Source organism: Astatotilapia calliptera, chromosome 7 (assembly GCF_964374335.1).
Source record: "Astatotilapia calliptera chromosome 7, fAstCal68.1, whole genome shotgun sequence".
NCBI lineage: Eukaryota > Metazoa > Chordata > Actinopteri > Cichliformes > Cichlidae > Astatotilapia > Astatotilapia calliptera.
This window is the reverse complement of record NC_137428.1, coordinates 51011032-51031279: the sequence shown is the minus strand read 5'-3', so window position 1 is coordinate 51031279 and position 20248 is coordinate 51011032. Positions and strand designations below refer to the sequence as shown.

At 40.7% G+C, this 20248-nt stretch overlaps 1 protein-coding gene and 1 long non-coding RNA gene across 8 annotated transcripts in view; one reads left to right on the top strand and one right to left on the bottom strand.

Annotated features, from left to right (window-relative positions):
* Nucleotides 1-20248, bottom strand: part of pparab (peroxisome proliferator-activated receptor alpha b) — an 85777-nt gene that overhangs the window by 54887 nt on the left and 10642 nt on the right. For 3 of the 5 annotated variants that reach the window (XM_080303798.1, XM_080303799.1, XM_080303801.1), the window contains exon 2: nt 6771-6839. The exons of the other annotated variants lie outside the window; for them this stretch is intronic. The gene's annotated coding sequence lies outside the window, so the exon portion shown is untranslated. The remainder of the gene's footprint in view (nt 1-6770; nt 6840-20248) is intronic. 5 annotated transcript variants of the gene reach the window in all.
* LOC113026475 (uncharacterized) lies at nt 684-14730 on the top strand. Of its 3 annotated transcripts, none has more exons than XR_013910082.1 (3): nt 684-1119; nt 11938-12056; nt 14031-14730. It is a non-coding gene; the product is annotated as an uncharacterized LOC113026475 (long non-coding RNA). The 3 variants fall into 3 exon arrangements; XR_013910080.1 differs by lacking the exon at nt 684-1119 and adding an exon at nt 9430-9956; XR_013910081.1 differs by lacking the exon at nt 684-1119 and adding an exon at nt 9991-10332.

The following is a 20248-nucleotide window of genomic DNA, read 5'->3' as shown; positions in this document are numbered from 1 at the left end:
TTAATGTACAAGGTAGCTTTTTGGTTATCGTGCGTTGTGCACATGTGACGCCATCACGTGGAGGTGGAACAGGAAGCGAGGCGACAGAGGTAGGCGTTGTTAGCCAAATCTCAGATTGTGGTACAGAAGAGAATAAAGAGCAAATGTGACAATTTCGCGGGCCCAGGAGGACACTGCCGATTTAAGGCCTTCACTCGGTGCGGCGGCAGCTGCCGAAAGGTGATAATTCTGGACACGGATGCTAATTGCAACGCGGAGCACGGCCTTGTCGGGCAAAGGGTCTTTTATATATTGTTTCTAACGTTTGTAATTACAGTGCAGTACCTCGGAGTGTTGCCAGCACATGTTTATGGGCTCATGAGTAACCCAACTCCTCCAGCCTCCACGGAGAGAGATTCATGTCCGAGCTGTGCACCCACTGCACTCTGTGCATGTGTGGGTATGCTGTTTGTGTGCATATACATGTTGATGACTCATGAACCTGGCTGTGTGTGTGCAGATGGGACAGTCAACATGATATGAGAATATACCACATGAATGGCTGTGAGTATAGAAAGAAAACTACACATACATTATGTCGGTGGGTTTTGTGTTGGTATGGAGGCTTTTGTCATACTTCACTCGAAATTCTAAAACCTTTTGGTGATTGCAAGCGAGGAAACCTGAGTATATGCACATTACATAAACATCAAGTGCTGTATTTGCTGTATTACATGGCAGAAGTCAGCAGAAACTGTAGTCAAACAAAATGAGCAAAAAAAACAAAAAAAAACCCAGCCCAAACCAATCCAGTTCACTAAACGTTGCCAACAGTAAATGCAGCCAACATAATTTCGCTCATCAGTGACGAGCAGTAGAAAGTGATGGAGTGGAGGTGAGCTGAAGGAAAGGGATTTACAGTATTTTGATAGTCGGGGGGGGAGGGTTGCAGGCGAGGCTTTTCAACACTTCCAATTTTACCTCCGAGTGGAACGAGGTTGCTGATTCTGCAGTTTTTCTCGGACTAAATTGCCTTGGCGACAGCAGAGGCCAAAAGCTGAAGAAATATATGAGTGCTGGAAAAGAAAAAACCGAGTGGGTGCAGCTGAGCATTATCTGGAATATCGCTTTGCCTGGCAGGTACATAAAACAAGCATCTGTCCCGACGATGTGTGCCGAGAGACACTCGCACGTGATGCTGTGTATTACAGCCTCAGTGCGTTTGATTAGGGCAGGAAGAGAAAAACAATGAATATTTACAATGCTCAGATATTACATGTGTCAAACTTCTAACAAACTCTCATGAGAAAACAGTTTTCAAATGTGAGAGTTGTCCAATTGAGGGGAAAAAAGAAACACAAACTTTTGCTCATGGTGTAAAGCATTTTTTTTACTTACAGAATGTCTGGAGGAAAAAAAAAAAAGAGGGATACGTACAGGGGAGGAAAATTCTAATTTTCTGTCATGCCTTGAAACTTTGTCCCAGTCCAATATTATGTCATTATGACTGTACTTACCGTCTCTGTGGAATTGCTGTGGTTTTGTGGATAAATTACATGTGACACTCCCAGCTGACATCCTGATTAACACAGGAAGGAACAAAAAAAAAGTCCAGTCCTCAGTAGTCTGCAGGGTAATGGACTAATGGCTTCCATGTATGATGAGATGGGTGAGAAAAAGCAGGATTTTTTTTTTTGTTGGTGCAGGAATATGAATGTAAGAGCATCAGCATATGTGCCTGTCATTGTGTTGTAGCTGGGTACTGTTTGTAAATGAACAGAAAGAGAGAGACAAAGAGCAGCAGTGATCGAGCAAACTAAAAGGTGAAGAAAGCGGCGAATTAGAGAAATGAAACAGTAGTTTTGGATAGCTTCACGTTGTTAAAGTAGAAGCGAACGAGCAAAATAACTTGCGCAACCCTTTGAAAAGATGCCGCGCTGCCAGATTTCGCGTGAACGCAGCGCATGCTTCACAAACAGGAAAGGACACACGAGCAGAAACACAGACTTGGAGATACATTCAACCCCGCAAAAATGTAGCAAACTGAAGCAAACACAAGCATCAAAACCGTGGAGGTTGCGCATTGTCTCTGTAACACGAATGGGTCTGTATGTTTTAGTATACCGAATGTTCTCGTGGTCGCTGTGTTATCACAGAGTCCCGCCCTCACACCCTGCCTGCAATCACTGCCCGAGGACTACACACCGACACAGACTGCACAAAGGTTCCGGTGCAGAAACATCCAAACATAACCACATAAAAATAAAATACGGATAAAGTAGGAGTGGTGCTGCAGATAAACACACCTCAATACACAGCTTAGGTGTTAATCTATACATAGTTTGGGTTTTTCCCCAGCGTTTTATAATTTTTTTTTAGTTTTTATGACATAATTTCAGCACTTATATAGTTGACCAGAACACTGAAAATTCTTGTATATGTTTTTTTGTGTGTGTGTGCGTGCATTGAGGACTTTTTCTCTAGATTCTCTCCTCTCTGTTTAGGCCTGGCCTACTTTCTCGTGTACTGTAACTCCTATGTGTGCCACAGCCTGTAGTGGCCACTGTAGATCCACTCATGGATTCTTCCACGTTGAGGAGAGCAACAGGGGGCCTGGTCATCTTCTAATACAGAGACTCGGCATGACTGCACTAAAGGGCCCCCTTTAAAAGTTTTCTAACTGTAATGTTGAAGGCGCTACGATGCCTACACGAGCACAGTGAAAAGCATTTTATTGCAGGTTTTGGTGGAATTCACCTTGACCTTTAGATGCGCTGCAGTAAGACTATGCAGACCTGCTGCATAGTGTTACTGCTTCAGTAAGAATCCTGCACCTAAATATAGGATGGATCAATATATTGAAGCTTTGAACTCATTTTAGATCGACATAAAATCACATCAGGTTTAGTTTTTTATGTATTTTCTTTAATATACACAACCATTTACTAAAAAGTGGGAAAGTAGTGTAAAAAGTTTAATAGAAACAGACATGCAGTTAAGAAATATCTGATCACATAATAAACAGTGAGATAAACGTGCTAGAAAATTTCCATTCTTTAAACATAGAAAACACTTTTACAGTGAACCTGTGAATACATTCAACTTAAGAGTGCTACATGCGTTTTTGTAGAGCAAGCCCAGACAGCAGAGTAGGACAACACAATCCCAAACCCTGACAGCTCTCCAGAGAGCTCAGACATACAATATAACTTCCATTATGTTGGCTTTCTCAGTTTTATTGTATTTTTAACAGCACACTGAAGCCGCTTTAAGCAGCAGAATTCAAAGCGGCTTCATTATTATGGCACAAAAATATATTTACAGTGAGTGGTGACTTGGCCCCCATTCATCACTCCAATCTGGATTTCATATTAGCCAGGAGGAAATTGGATGAAATTCACAACATCACAGCAAGCTCATAAATGAAACAAAATCACATAATCTAAAATACCAATTTATCCACTTAACAAATGAAGCACTGTGTCGGTGGCTTATTGCTGTGTTGTACTCATGAATGACTCATTTTCACTGAGTTGCACTAGTAAGAATACGCTGAGCACTCACACACGACCTCAACCACATACTCAAAACTTCAAACTCAAACACTCAGACAGCAGTCTGCCTCACCACACACACACACACACACACACACACACACACACACACACACACACACACACACACGAGCATCAAAATGTGCAAAATGAAACAGCAACACAAAAGACAACAATATTACACTCCATGTATTCTTGCTGATGTGAAACACATATTTTTTTAAATTATGTACGATTCAGAAATGTGAAAATGTCCAAGTGTGTATAAAGAGATTATTGCAATTTTACACACAAAAGAAATTATGTATTACTGCTACTATATAAATGATCATTTGGAGAATACTTCATACAACAATTGCCTTTTTTACACTATTCGAAAGGTAGAACTAAATGATTATGAACGACTATTATTATTAATAATAATTTAATTCTGAGAATTGTCGCAGTTATAAATACATTTTTTTGTGACACTTGAAAAGCCATGGGATAATAAAAGGGTTTTGTGGTCAAATATATATATACATATGTGTGTGTGTGTGTGTGTGTGTGTGTGTGTGTGTATTTTATATATATATATATATATATATATATGAATGTTTAAGAAACACAATCATATACATGATGCACCAACAAGTAGAAACATGCTCAATCATGCCTTGCACCATTGTTTTACTGCAAACACACACACACACACACACACACACACACACACACACACACACACACACACACACACACACACACACACACACACCAAAAAAGGCTGCTGCTGTGACTTAGCCATCCGTAAACTGATCTCTACAGTAATGTAAATACTTTAAAAACAGTGTTTTAGCATACACATTTTTCTTTTACGCTTTCTGTTTAGTTTCCTCTATGAAGACGTGTGCTTACAAAAAAACTTCACGGGACAAACTTTTGATTTGTTTTAAACAATTACACTTGGCAGAAAAAAATGAGGACGTGCACATGTGCACATATTCGTCCGTTTTTATATTTTCTTCTCTTTTTACTACGCGTCATGACATTTTTGAGTTTCACATGGACAAACTCAAATATAAATTAAACTGAAAGTGAGTAATAAATTAAAAGTAGCAGGGTTACCTCAGTATGATACATATAATAAAAACAGTAATAAATTACTTACAGAATTGCTGCAAATATTGTAGAAAAATAACTGAACATGACAAATAATCTTTTGCATAGTGCACCCCCCTCACACACACACACACTTTCTTTTTGCTTATCTATTAAAAAATGTCCCACGTTTTTTCAGTTGGATTTTTGTTAGCACCATATGTTTTAACTAACATACTAAGACTAAGAATAATTGTTGATTTTTTCCCCCCCATTCAAGTTCAAGGACAGTCAAGTTCAAGTTTGAGAACTTGGTGTTTTAGCTGTGGCATGCAGTTTTGGTGTCTGCTTTGCTTCTGCATTATATTAAGTACATATTTCCATTTACATAAAATAAAAATTAAAAATTAAAAGAAGCCATTTGAGCCACTTTGCTGTTGGTAATTACATGAAAAAATGCTTCTAACCAACTATTTGACTAAACCTCACATCATACACCAAGAAAGCATCAACAAAAAAAAAGTACAATTATTATGAACTACTATTAACTACACAAATACATTTACGCGCACGTTTGACGGTAAATTTGTATTAGTGTGTATGTGTGACTGTGTCTGTGTGTGTCCCATTGCTAGCTCTGCTGTGTAGATGCAATAAACTGTTAGTTTGCTTCAGTGCACCCACTGTGGGTTGTACCAGGCTGTTGTGTTGTTGTAGGTATGCTTTTACACACAGAGAGAAAATGCTGAAAACCCTGCCATCTGCCTCTCGACATGCAACCTTCCACTGCACTCCTGCCATTCAGTGCCAAAAAGGCCTTGGGGTGGAGTAGCGAGATACTCCTCCAGCCAAAACCATGTGTCCACAGCTAGTACAGCAAAGCTTACATTCATATGAATGAGCATAATAAGCTACATATGCAACAGTAAGCCTCACTCTTGAAAGCTTTGAGTAATCATTTTGACTTTGTCCTTCAAAAAAAGTCATCTTCTATGTAAAACCCGACACCCAACATAACACAGCACATCTGAAATCCAAAGCAGAATATTCGACAAATACGCAAACTTTTGTTGATTAAACTAGAAAATTTCCGCAATTTTCAAAAAACGCAATCAGAAAACAGCTTTACTGCAAATTCGATTATACTTTCAAGCGACACCTCGAAGAAGATTTTTCTCATTAGACTTGGGAATATACTTTGCTATTTTAATGTCTTAAAAACATTCAAGCAGTACAGATTTCCCATGATCTTGATCATTAAATTCACAATATCCACAGTCATTTTTTATAAATTCTCTTGTTGGTGAAACTGCTGCGTTTGTTGCTCATTCAGGTTTGTTCTTCCATCAAATCAAGAGAAATGCGATTAGTATCAACATAATAACAAAAGCATCTGTAGTTGTATGTAAAGCGCTTCTATCAAAAGCACAAGTCTTGTAAAATCTGTATTCAGACATGTAAGGTATAGATCCAAAAGTGGGGAAAAAATATGAAGGAATCCTCCGATTAACAAAAATTATGTATACAAAAGCAAATGGTGAAGAAATGGTGAGTTATTCTCTATTCCGTTTTCTTGAATAAAATATAAGCTTACCAAGTACAAACTGTAAAAGCACGAACTCAAAGAAATTTGCCATTTAAAAATAAATAGTTGTAAAAATTAAGACGTCCTCCAAAAGCTTCTGAAAACATTAAACTGATCGAAATGATCAGCGCACCACGTGCTTCTCTTCATACAGTGCATTCTAAGCTCGGACAGCATCACTCATATGAAATACCTCCACAACTGTGGCCTTGCACTTACTCACTGATTGCATTAAAGTAGGATTATCCGGTCAACAGAGTGCTTTTCTGCCTTTTTTGTGCGTATTGCTAAACTATGAATGAGTTTGTAGAAATTTTTAGTGGGGAAATGTTCTTGAAATCATGAGAATAGCTGTTAACGCTCTGATATCTGCTGTTCTAAGTGCAGGGCTTTAAATTCAGATGCATAAATGCTCGCTCAGGTGAAAAGAAACTTTGTGCAAAGACCTCAAATTCATCGAGATGTTTATTTGTACAGGATTCCTGCGAAAACTGAACGTCCAAAATGCAAACACATTGATAAAGTACATCGGAAACCATGCATCCATAGGCATATTTTAAATGAAAATTACTCACCAGTTACCAGAGCAAAGACGCTAAATGTCCGGTGAGGTTCGGAAGCTCTTCCCGCTTTGATCCACATCTCTGTCAAGAAGAGGAGAAAGCCATAAGCTCCAGTTTGGTGCTTCTTGCATAACCCCGTGATTTCCCTCAGAATGTCCCGTTCACAGCCGTGCCTCAGCCTCAGCTCCAGCCTCAGTGCCCACGTCAGTCTCACCTCCAGGCACAAATCCCTCCTTCAACCACAGTCTCAACCCAAAGCTCAGGGCTGCATGGCTTGCCTGCAACCAGCTGGGTCCAGGCCCGGTGAGGCCTGAAACAATAGGAGGCCATGAGGCTGTCTGCGAGACTCCAGCTAAGCCCGGCTGCTAGTTAACAAGTCTTTGAATGAGGAATGTTAGCAAACAGACAAACAGCATGTCTGATGCATGCAAATAGCACAACCAGTCCAGTCTCAGCCTTGGCTGAGCACATGAATAATTCACAAGTCTATATGCTTCTCTCTCACATTACTCCCTCCCTCTTCTCAAGTGAAATGCCTTCACTGGAATAAGTGAAGCAAAGTATTCAAACCTCTGTTTTACTTTAATACTTGATAACGTAACGCAACAATAATGCAAACCGGTCATGCGGCGACGTAACGTGCACAGCTACTGGTGACATCTCAACAACTTGCAATTCGACAATTTGCTTCCCCCCTTTTTTTTTTTCGCTTATTGCCTGTTAATTTCTTTTGTTTGCAATTGGCACCTGTCCCAGTAAGAGCTCCGGCTCAGCGCACCACTCATTTGCCCTCGAGAGCGAGTCGGCGTGAAAGAGAGAGAACAAGAGTGAGAAAGAGACACAAGGAGACAGCGAAGGAGAGAGGACATGGAGAGGAAACAGGAGGAGAAGCAGAGTAAATACAAACAAGGTGCGGTACTTCACGCCAGTCGCTGGCGCGGATTACGAAACATCTCCTTTAAAACGCACACGTATACCCTACTGAGACACTGGTCACTCTGTGACTGCCATCCATGGACATCCCGGCCACAAGCCCACCACCACAAAAAGGTTACCCGTCAAAAATGGCGCCCCTGGCATTCCAGGTGGATCAAGGCCCATCAGATGGAGAAACACCACCTTGGAAAATTTTGATCCAAAATGAGAGAAACCAAATAAACATGGCTAAAAACCAGCAAGGGGAAAAAAAAACCTAATAAAACTAAACAAACAAACAAAAAAAGAAGAGGAAAATGAGGTACAGTTTTAGAAAATAAGCAACAGAAAAGCAGATAAGTGATCAAAAATCCAGAGCGGTGCAAAAATCAATGTGCCAAAAGTAAGAAAAGGGCCCCTAAAAAAAGCCACTTGTTGCCAGGTTTTGCAGAGCTGCTGTGCAGCTAGTTGGAGGCAGAGGGTTAAAATCCAGCTAGTAGTGAGTAAAAAAAAAAAAAGATCCATCTATGGCAGGGCGGGCTGCGGGGAGGCCCTGACTGTAGAAATAGCAGCAGACTTTTTGTCTTTTTTTTTTTCTCCCCTCGCAGAGCTCAAGTCTCCCCCTTGCGTGTGGCTCTAGCAGAAAGAGAGGAGCGACCGATTCAGAGAGAGAAGACGAGGAGAGGGGGAGAGAGAGAGAGGGAGAGAGAGAATCCGAGAGGAGGAGACAGACATGCATACAGTGAAGGGGTAGAAAAGCTCGGCTGATGATGAAATAGGAGGTGTAGCAGAGCGCGCGAACCAGTCACTTTTTCATCACATGTCCAACACGGCAAGGAACTGTATTTGCACTGGGGCCTGGGGAGGGAGGGAGGGAGCATAAGATGGGTGGGAGATGGAGACACAGAAGGGAAGAGAGCGAGGCAGAGTGGGAGGGTGGAAAGCACTAAATGTGGGAGGGGTGGAGGAAGAAGAATGACACAGAAATCCACTCCTCCCAGGCAGCGCGCAGGCTCAGTGCCTGCACTCACACGCCATACTGGGATCCACTATAACGTACGTCAGCAACTATATCAGCAAGTGCAAAGAAAAGCAAGGAAAACGGGAGAATACAGAGTCATTCAGCATAAGCTGCCCCCGCTGAAGGATCCTTGAAATATGCAACACTTCTGAGATCTCCTTGAATTATTAACCTCATCTCTTACCGTGGTGGAGCTTTACAGATCTGGAAGTACACACTGAAAGGAACACACGTACACACACACTCAGAGCGCATTAACTCTTTGGCATGCCTGAGCAGCCTGAATGGATAGAATAGACCATGACACACACACACACACACACACACACACAAGGACGCGAGCACACAAAGTGAAAAAGAAAAGCACGGAGAGTGTTAATTTCAGTAACATGTGGCAAAGAACGCATGGCCAGGACGCCTCCTTCTTGCCCCGGCTCTGTCACAAAGCAAAGGCTGTAGCCGAACCTTCGCAGCTATTTTGGCACAAAGTCAAAAAAGGCTGATAAGCATTTTTGGGTGAGACTCTGCTGCTTTTTCCTCGAGGAAAAACAGCTGCTACATGCCCCGGTATTCAATGTTCAACAGTTCGGAGAACATTTTAGCGAAACCCCCCCCAGAGATGCCGATTTGTCTTGTTTAAAATGGAGAACGAAAAAAAAAAGATAACATAATGGTCCACGCGTTTAGTTTGAACCAATTTCTTGCACAGATTTACATGAAGCATAAGTGAGCCTCAGAGGGAACTAGGAGAGGAGAGGAGAAAGGGGGGGGGGGGGTCCCTACTAAACAGCAGGGCTGTTTCCACCATCTTAGATTGCATTGATTATGCTTTGCTTCTCACACGCTAGAGCTCTTTCTCTCCCTGCCTGTCCCTCCCTCCCTCTTTCTGTCTGTTCTGCCACCTTCTCCACTCCGCGATCAGCATTTGGCTTTTTCCATTTGAGGCAGATTACTGTAACGCTATTGTACAACAACTTCCTGCCTCTTTTGGCTCTGGTTCTAAAAAACTGCAAAAGGCAGACCTCGTGGCTTTAACTTTTTTCCCCCCTCGGCCTTGAACCAGGAGCTCTATAAGGGAAGAAAAGGAGGAAGGAGATATGTAAAGTGTATTTATTACTGAGGAGCTTTTTTTTTTTCTCTCTTTTTTAAAAATAAATTTCATTTCTGCTTTATAAACTGCTGAGAATTAAAGAGGGGACTTCATTCCTAGCAAGAGACAATGAGAAAGAGAGAAAGAGGGAGACAGAGAGGAAAAACATAAGGTGGGGGTTAAACTTTTTCTTACGTTTTACTCTGTGAAAACTTCCTGTCGGCTTTGGAGAGCACAAATACATAAGCGGGGCTCGAGCTCACGGAGACTTGTTTAACATGGCTGCTACTGCTTCAGGCTGCACAGCTTGTGAGGGCTGCTTTCACTGCACGGCCACCACCCCGTTCCTCGCCGGCTCTCTCTTCCTCACAGCAGCACAGGCTGGATTGCACAAAAAAAAACTCTTCTCCTCTCTCCGCGCACTCCTCTTTGCTAGACGGGTTTTTAGTAGAAACACATACGGCCAAAGACAATTAGAGAGAGAGGAGAAAAATGCCAATATTATTTAAACTAACAAAGTGCAGGAAAAGGCCGCTTTGCACTGCAAGGTATTTGTTCGCTTTCTTTCTTTTTTCTTCCTTTCCCTAAATGAGATACTAGCTCAGTTCAGTCATGCACTTTGGCAGGAGCTATAGAATCCTATTAGAAGGAGTTCAAGTTATACGTCACATCTCGCCATGCGTTTTAACCAATTGAGAAACTCATGACTTCATTATGGCTTCAATGTATAAAGATGTCTTGGGTATATGTTAAGATTTTTGGGGAATAGCTTGTAAAAAAAAATAAATTAAAAAAAGCATATGTTAGAACTCCAAGGAGTATTAGTCATTAGTTTTAGGGAAGCATGCTCTGTGAATTTATGCTTAGTGTGCATACTGTACTTTGCATGACATAAAGTTCATCTGAGGATACAGTTTTGGCTTTGGGACTGCTGCCAGCTCTTGCCGCTGTGTTGCGTGTCTACATTGCCGCTACATTGTGCCTCTGTTGCGTGTCGTAATTACCTGTCACATCTTAATTGTGGAGTCATGACTAGTCGGACTTTAGAAGCAAATGCAGACTATTTAAGGCCGACTGTATAAAATCGGTTTCCGTTTAAAAAAACAAAACGCACAAAGCAGTTCTTACTACTGGCAACATCTTGCTTTTTTTTTTTTCAGATTAAATGATCAAAAACGACTAACATTAGATGAAGCACTAACAATAACACACGATGCAGCCGCACTTTAACTGACATCCGGGAGGGAGAAAAGGCAGGGAAAAGCCACAGCTTTCCTTCTGGAGTACTAGGCTGCTGCAGCTGTGTGATACAAAGTCAGTCGATCAGGCCAATTGATATTGCAATGAGAAACAAAATGGCAGACGGCGCCATGTTATAGCCTCTGCCTGACAATTATTTTACTCCTAATAATTTTAACGTATGATTATGCTTCTCTGTTTCATCGAGGTTTGATGCAATGAATCGAGTTGGGAACACAATTTTACGACAGAGAAAAAAACTGTTTTGAAGCGGTTAAAATATAAAAATAGCATAGCAATAGAAATGCAGCGCATACGTCTAACGCCGTTATAAATAAGACACATTTTTTTGTGGCTTAAACAAACTGTCTGCTGACGGGCACTGATTGCATTCAGAAGACGGCACATTAAAGTGTTTTAAAAGACGTCTGCAGGCATTTGTTAGGGTAAACATTGCATTACAGAATTTAAATGGTGGACTGGATGAACGTTCGTCCTACTGCTACATGAAACAATAAAACAATGAGCACAGCAAGAGCGATATGGAATTTCACTGGGCAGGGAATCCACAAAGACAAACAATATTTGCTCTTAGAAACATCGAGGAGGCATTAGCAGGTGGGAGTAGGGGTGTGTGTGTGTGTGTGTGTGTGTGTGTGTGTGTGTGTGTGTTGGGGGGTGGGGGTAAGGGATGGCTGTGTGCTTGGTCAGCAACCACTACAACGTCGACACTTAGATATGATATGCGGCACATAAAAACAAGGTTATTCTAATGGACTTATTGAAGGGGATAAAAGCTAACCACAAAGTATCCCTTCTGTATGAGGGGAGAGTATACTCTCCAGCAGAAGAGTCCATAAGGTGGTCGAGCTTAAACCCTGCACGTGTCTAAACAACTTCTCTATTACACCCAGGACCTTTGAGGGCACTCCCCATCGAGGAGGGAACAAAGGCCATGACCCCTGGGTCAAAAGCGTTACATGGGAGGCCAAGCGAGCTCATTGAATGCTCCACTGTTGTTTGCTTTAAGAAGGTAAAGATTACTAACACATTAACTAATGCTGATTAGGGGGTTATCCCTCATGGGACCGAGGTCCCGGGGGCAGCACATCACGTCGTATTAACACAGCCTGACCTTTGACCCCCACCAGTCACCTTAGGCAGCCGACTGTGACCGCCACTTTCTCCGTCTGTTTGACATTTATACGCATGCATGCACAGACAGGGAATGCAGGCTAACCTTGCAAGGTGCAGCACAGCTCAAACAGAATTATTTCTATGTGGAAAAATCTGAAGAAACGACTGAATGCTCACTGCACAGGATTTGCAATGTTAACACACCCCGGTCCAAAGAGTTTTTAACTTTACTTTAGCAGGCTGTGCTTCATCCGTGTACCCGTATTTCCAATAAGTACTCCTTCCTAAGTAAACATTGTCAATTCAAGTATGTTTTCAAGGCCTCTGACCTAAAAGACTGTTTTATGTTGAAGTTCATAAAATGGTTGCATGTGCAATGAAATGGTGGACAGAAGACATGCGCAGTAATGATGTTTCTAATACAAGAAAAAAAGAATCGTAATATTGGTGATTGCAACCAATAAGAAAAAAGCAGCTTGTTCAGGATCTGTTTCTGTGACTCCCTTCAACGTATACTTTGATATTAGTACAGAGGTGAAAGCATGCTGCACAGCTGAGCTTACCTAACACTGCATTTCCTGCAAAAGCGAGCCGATAATAAGTTATAATGAAACATAATTCAGCTATATCATTTTGGAAATGTCTGCTAACAATCAGCTCCTTTGGAGAATTTTATGGAATAAAGCACCTTGGGAATATCATTTTATCCGGATTAGGGATATTTTTCCAGCAATGAGTTCCCAAAAATATCAAGTTCAAGTTTTTCCACAAGTTATCTTCATATGCAAAACTCTTGACTGAGCACTTATTTGAAAACACATTATCCATCAATATTTGAAATGCACTGTGGCATATATAAAAGCATGTGTGCAAAATATTATAGAATATAAACAGAATGGACTTTTGTTTCCTTAAAATGCCGCCTGCTTATTACAGAAACCCAAAAAGACATAAATAAATAAATGATTAATTAATAGTTAAACTTAATAATTTTATCATAAATGTTGACTATTTTATATATTAGCTTCGTTAAAGGAACACACTGCCTAAAAACCAAAAAATGCCAGGGATACTAATTTAATTTTAGGAAATGTTTAATAATGCCTGAACTTTATGAATTTGGTGTAAATTATTGTCACGATTTATTCAGGGGAAAAAACAAACTTTTCCAGAAATGCATTTTTTGTTCACTGAGTAAAAATCCACATTAAAATGTTAATATGAACTGTGCAAAAATATGCTTTACAAAAGGCAGCTCATCCAGCCTTTTGTTATACAAATAATAAAGAACTGATATTCAGTCACGGCGCACACAAGTTGATTTATTTAACATGAACCTGTCACTAAATTCAAAAGTAAGAGAGAAACTGTTAGAAATCTGTTTTGGGTTTAAATAATACACTTCATTGTGTGTGTATAAATCATTTTTTTACACTAGTATTAGATTGTTAAACATGGTGCACTTAAACACTTCATTCCTAATAAATAGTTTTATATGAATAAAAATATTAATTTAATTTTAATGTATTTGATTTCTGTTTAATCAGCTTTACCTGATATGTTGTGCTGATATGAAAGCACAAAAACAGAGCAGTGATTCGCCCCCCCCTCCCTTCATCTGCCACATAGCTCAGCAGGCATTTGATCCGGTGCTTTCATGAGAACAATTCAAAAGCACCGCAATAAATATTGAATTTCAAAATATTTCTGAGACATATTGCGAAGAAACAGAATTTCTAGATATGCCACATGCACAAAGAAACGATTCGTCTTAGCAAAAAAAAAGAGAAAAAAAAAAGAAGAAGAAGAAAAAACAGGAATAAAGACTTTTTCAAGAGCAGGAATGAACTCACCTTGCTGTTTCTCACAGGATTCTGAAAGGAGAGGAGGAAGAGAGAAACAGAGAGAAAAGAGCAAAGGAGAGCTTCTCCTGGGAACAAGCTGGAAATTATGGACCTATTCGATATCAGACCTCAGAGTGGACAACCTATCCTAAGAGGGACGCGCCCTAACTGTAACTAACAACTACTTCTGGCAGCCCTTCAACAACCAGACATATTGTCCTGGATCAGGGCCGTTTTCGAAAAGGCAGCAATGAGCAAGGGCAGCCTAGGCAAGAAATCAACATCGACCTTCAGCCTCATTAATATCAATTAATACTTTTTTTCTCTAATAAAAATACAGAATTTTAAACTATGATCCCAATGAGACGTTAATTATCAAATGTAGCATGTTAAGGTGATACATGCTATAAAAAAGAAGGATTTCCACACTAAAGTGGGGCAGCATTAAGGGGTCAACACAGCACTTTAAAAAAAATTTTTTTTTTTTAAATATATAATGCGTGAGTTAATTATTTCACCTACTGTTTTAGTACTGATATATTAAAAGCTCAAAATCCAACACAAATGCAATGTTGCGTTACTTTGTACTGTGTAGGTCTGAAGATCTGCATTTAAAGTGTGAATGCAACAAAACTGCCTTATGGTGGAAACGAGCACAAGCAGGGTTTGAATGAGTGTAACAATGTAATAAATATTCAATTAAAAAATATTTTTGACTGAGTATAATACCTGTGTCATTTTTGTCATTATAGCACAGATCACAATGTAGTAACCAATCATTTTTAGACATGCACCAAATGTTTATTATCTAGTTAAGCAGCAATGTAAAAATACTGATCTGTAGCACTAAATAATGTACTGAGACAAATTTCAATAATCAGTGACACATAAAGTAAATTCTCCTTTTCTGTCCACTTAACTATCAGGTCTCTGCATACTTCTACTCTTCCTTCCAGTTTTCTCATGCAGGTTATTAATTCCTATTTAAAACAACAACAACAAAAAAACCTTGGCCATTTTGTTTTGTTCTCCCTAATCACTATGCCAAGAGTGCACAGCCCTGGCATTTCAGGGGCCACGTCACAACGGCTGTTTCTGTGCCGCAGGGCTGCAAGGAGTCCAACACAGCAGAGTCATATGCACTCAGCGGTTCGCTGCCTCAACAAACACTTTGTGCGCACTGTTTTGTTGTCTTACACAGTCTGTCTAGCATCCTTGCTCCACTGAGAACAGCAAAACATGTAACTAATAACATTTAACAACACGTGTGCTTTTCTTTTTCCTGGTTCCTTTTTCAACACGACATCACACACCTTTCAGCTTCCGAATCACTTTGCAGCACTTTCCTCCTTATGATTACTACAGTAAAGTAAGCTTAGTGACAAAAACAGAGTTACTCGAGCACAAAAAGTAAATATTTGAAATATTCTAGATATTTACCACTTTGATATCTGTTGTTTGGCAACCTTGAAAAAGGGGAAACAGCTGATATTGATGTCATGGATTAAAAAAAGGACAAAAAAAAATCACTGATTAGAGAAATCACACTTGGGTTACTGATGAGTAAAACTGCACTGAATGGCTTTTATCTATGTGGGAGAAAAGCAGTGATTTATAGGACAGTTGCATAAACAGATGTTATACTCTGTGGGCTATTTATGCAAATTCAGTGATTGGTGCAAAATATTATTAATATTTATTTTTTACATAGAGCAAAGTAATATGTGTTTGAGACATAAATCACTGTTCCGGCAAACCAGACCACATGCCAGCAATAAAAGTAAATGTCCACTTACTACTGTGAAAAGTCATTTCAGTCTGCTCATTTGATTGCATGTACACATGTGTGTAAAACGTTTGTCTTCATAACTTTCCCTTAAATAGATTTTTCATGTAATCCTGTGTGCTGACAACTAGTTGGTTTATTAGTTTCATGCAGAGGCTTGTATCAAAAGCACAGAGAGCATTTAAAGTATACACTACATTTATTTTGTCTATTTTGACTACAAGTGTCACGCATTGTGTGTTTTTTCAATTTCATGTCAAGCGTGTGATAAAAACAATGTTTATTTTTATTACTCTCGTTATCATCATTATAATCATTATGCCTCGTTATATAATACTTTTGTGGGAACAAGCAACTCTGTTCCTCGTGATTATGACCGCAGACACTTAGGAGGGTAAACACTTGTGCAAAATTATTTCAATGCTAGTCTGTGATTCAGGGACCCTCTGTGTAAAATCTGTGCTCTCTTTATGGTAAACTGTGCTGACACTGATGGGGTGTAACATGTTCTGGTCCACCCATCAGCATAATCATCATCAAGCTAAAGGTGTTGACAGCACGTATTCGATGGTGTGACAGCCTCTGACCTCTCACACCAACTTAGTAAGGCAGAGGGTCATGTGGAGGACATGGCTATGGAGGGAGAAGTCAATCTTATCCTTCCGTTCCGCCACAGGCCTGTGTGCAGCGACAGCAAGATGAGCTCGAGGGCTTTCCAAAATCCACACACGTTTGGCCGGGAGTAAGGCATCGGGGCCGTGTGTGTTTCAAAGGAAACGCTGAGGAAAGCGCTTTTTTGTGGCAGCACTCGTGCACTTGACACTGTGTATTTGCCTGCCTCTATGTCTTTGCTCCGTCCCCACCCTGACTCAATATCCCTCAGCACCAATATGTGTCATCTTTAGTAGCCAAAATGGCGTACAGCCCACTTGTCTCCCAAAGGTAGAGAACACTACCTTGTATCTCTTGATTTGGATCTCACGTGTGCAGTCAATTTTTTGCCATTATCGCTACACATTACAAATACCTCGGGCTCTCCAGAGCAGCGTGGGACTGAGAGGTTAAAAGGCAGGAGGCACGGAGATGAGAGGCACTGAAAAGCCTCAGCTCTCGGACTGTCGTCAATTGAGCCTGTGCTTCTCTAATGGGGGGGGGGGGGTTGATAACCTGGCACACAACCAACCACTAATGCCACTTAAATGTCAGAGACTGCAGAAAGGAAGGGAGACAGCAAAACTGGGAGCACATTCATATTTCAGCATGGCAGATGCTATAATACGTTCATGCCTCACAATGAGGACAAACAAAGACCCCAGAAGTTTGAAAAAAAAAAAAAAACCAAATAAACAAAACAGAGAAGGCAGGCATGATAAAAGGGAAATGAAAAAGAGGAAAAGGGATTTTGTAGAAGTGATGGAGGCAGCTCCATCTAATGGTTGTCTCTATTCGACAAAGTTTGGAGTAGATCTGTCTCACTCTTTCTCTCTCTCTCTCCGCAGATGAAAACCTGACTGGGTGGGGGTCGGGGACAGGGTTGAGTCTGGTGTTGGGGGTGGGGTTGGATTGCTGGAGAGAGTGATCTTTTTTTCCAGCGGGGTGAAAGGCGGACGGTCATGTGTGCAGAGCTCATGACAAAAGGCCCTTTTATGTGCAGCGTATGCAGATAGAGGAGGCTCCTTTGTGCACAGATGGAGATCCCATGCCTGGGTCTGCCTGCGGCAGAGAGGGAAGGGAGGGCGGAGAGGAGAGAGGAGTGGTGGTGAAGGGAAGAGAGGGGAGGGAGGGGTGTCTCTGGCACTGAGTGCCATCACTATGTCTGGTGGGGGATGGGGCACAGAAAAGAAGGACCGAGCGGTCCCGGTCCTGCCAGGTTCATACACAGCGAGGAGGGGCCACGAGCCTCGCTAAGAGGATACAGAGACTTGTAACTCAATAGTGGAATCGAAGAGAGTCTATCAAGTGAGTAACAAGTGGCCCAGGGTCAAGTATTACATACAAATAATCTCTGATTTTTGCTTCTATTTGCTGGCTATGGAAAACACGGTTTGTCACATATAGTGCCAGAGAGCTAATACAAGTACAGTACAGCATGCAAAACTTATCTGATACCAACTACGGATTACAGGCTTAGAAAAGCTTAACCTAGTTTTTTTTAATGCCAACTATCACATGTTCCTAACAGGTAAAATGTTCAAACATATCTACAGTTGCACTTTTGACCCAATAACGAGGGGTCAATCATTCACGTGAACCATCGAGCCCCAAATGAAACTGACTGCCAAGTTCAAGTTCTAGTTCTATCTCAAATAAATGCCTCTTCATCTGTCTCAATCTCTATTATCTCAATGTTGCTGCTTTGAACCCATCCTGACTGTTATCTATCAGTGTCTGGATAAGAGCATTAAATGTGTATCCTGGTGGCAGCTCTCCCCTGGGAGTCGAGGTGACTCCTACTGACATCTAGTCTGCTGAGAAGACATCATATCCTTTAAGTAACCTCCTTCCCTTGACCAGCACATCACAACACTCAAGTCAGACAGCTTCCTATCCTCCTGGAGGCCCACGGCTCTTTTCTCCAGTGGACAGATAGATACCACACAACGGCAGACCCTTAAAACTCTTCACATTGGGCTGAAGCTGCTGATGGATGTGCTGAGAGCTGCTACTGTTTGAATATAAAAGAAGAGCAAGATGGAAATGCACAATTTCCTAAAGAAAGATTTCTGTCAAGGGATTTATTAACTAACATGCTTGATAGCTAATGAGTTAATATTAGCTACCTATTGGGTTCATTATCCCATGATAGTATGCTTGTTAAGTTTCCCAAACACTGAAATTCTTGCTGAGTAAAAATGAATATAAGATACAAACGAGTATTATTCTGTATTTCATATTTAAAGCCATTTTTACATTTTTTTCCTAAACAGCGCTGTATAAATAAACCTTATTTTCTTACTAAAATAGTTTTGGGGTCCAAATTAGAGCCAATCAGACCCAGTAGAACAAGGTATGCTTTCAGGTAGGCCTTCCTTGTGATTTACACATCATTCTGAGTCAAAGTTCTCTTACTTCCCATGTCTGGTTTCAAAATACTAACACAGCAACAGGCAAAATGCTGTTCACTGAACCAATGGGTGGCATCACAGTCCATTTTTATATACAGTCTATGCTTCTCCCCAGGAAAGACTTTGACAACCTGCCATACTGAAATCAGTGGACCAGGGAAAAAATCTGGAGTGAAAAGAAGCTGAATTATTATGATTAATGGGGAAACAAAGCAAACAAGACGTTGCTGATGCTGTTGTGCTGATCATTATGCCATTAAATTACAAACTGTACCCTTTTTACTGGTAATGATGACAAAAACTGGATGTGCAGTGTACACTTTTCTGGTTTATAAGAGGAGCATGCCAGAAAAAGTGTGAGAACCACTGGCTCAGGCTAATTAAAGTGATCAGGTGTTTTTGTCTGAGTCCTGTCTTAACTTTGGCCTAACTGCCCAGCCTGTCTGCCTGCACTCTGGCTGCCAGAAGGCCAGGAATGAAAGCCTGGCACTTATCCCCCTCTCCTCTATCTGATCCCCTGTTGCTACCCTAGATGCCAACAAAGGTATTTCTGGCCCTAATCAACATGGAGTGGTAGAGAGATATGAATGCATGCGTGTTTTTTTCTTTTCTTTTACATAAAAGCAGAAAGGACTTAGGTAAACACTAGGAAACATTTTCTCAAGATAAAACTGCATTCCCAAGAGCTACTACAATACATTACGTTGGTTTATCAAGCTTTCTTCTCTATTCATACTTAAATTCATGAGTTGACGTTATGTCACTTATGTTTTTAAAATACGAGGAAAGTCATCCCTTTATTTCTGTCCTTTCTCCAACAATTTTATACAGTAGCACATGCGTGGTACATTGTGGGAACAAAAAGATAATTTGGGATATGTTAACATCATCATGTGAAAGCATTGTACCTTGTGTTAACATACCAAGTTGCTAACTTATACCGTACCTTACTCTGTTTTGATGTAATGTCAAATGTGTATAGTTGTAACAGCCATAACGGTTCCTCTGTGTGATATTCTGGCCATTTTATCTCTGACACCCACAAGAAAGGCATAACTATCTGTTTGAAAGGGAAATGGGCAGCAGCAGATAAAACCAAGGGGATATAGGCATGATAGATTAAACAAACAGTGTGTTATTATAAGCTGAAATATGAAATGTGAGAGTTTCATAAACAGGAAAATACAATGTGTGCCCTCTTAGTGTATTTACTGCCCTCAGCACATGATCTGCTGGATCCATCGGATCGGAGGTTGTTTTTTTTTTTTTTTTTTACAGAAAGGCAGATTAAAATGACTAATTTACTAAACTTCAGTGAAAGAAGAGGCAGGAAATCTGGGAAAATAATCAGAAATCCCGACTATGAAACAAAGACGAGGGTGATGAAGATGAT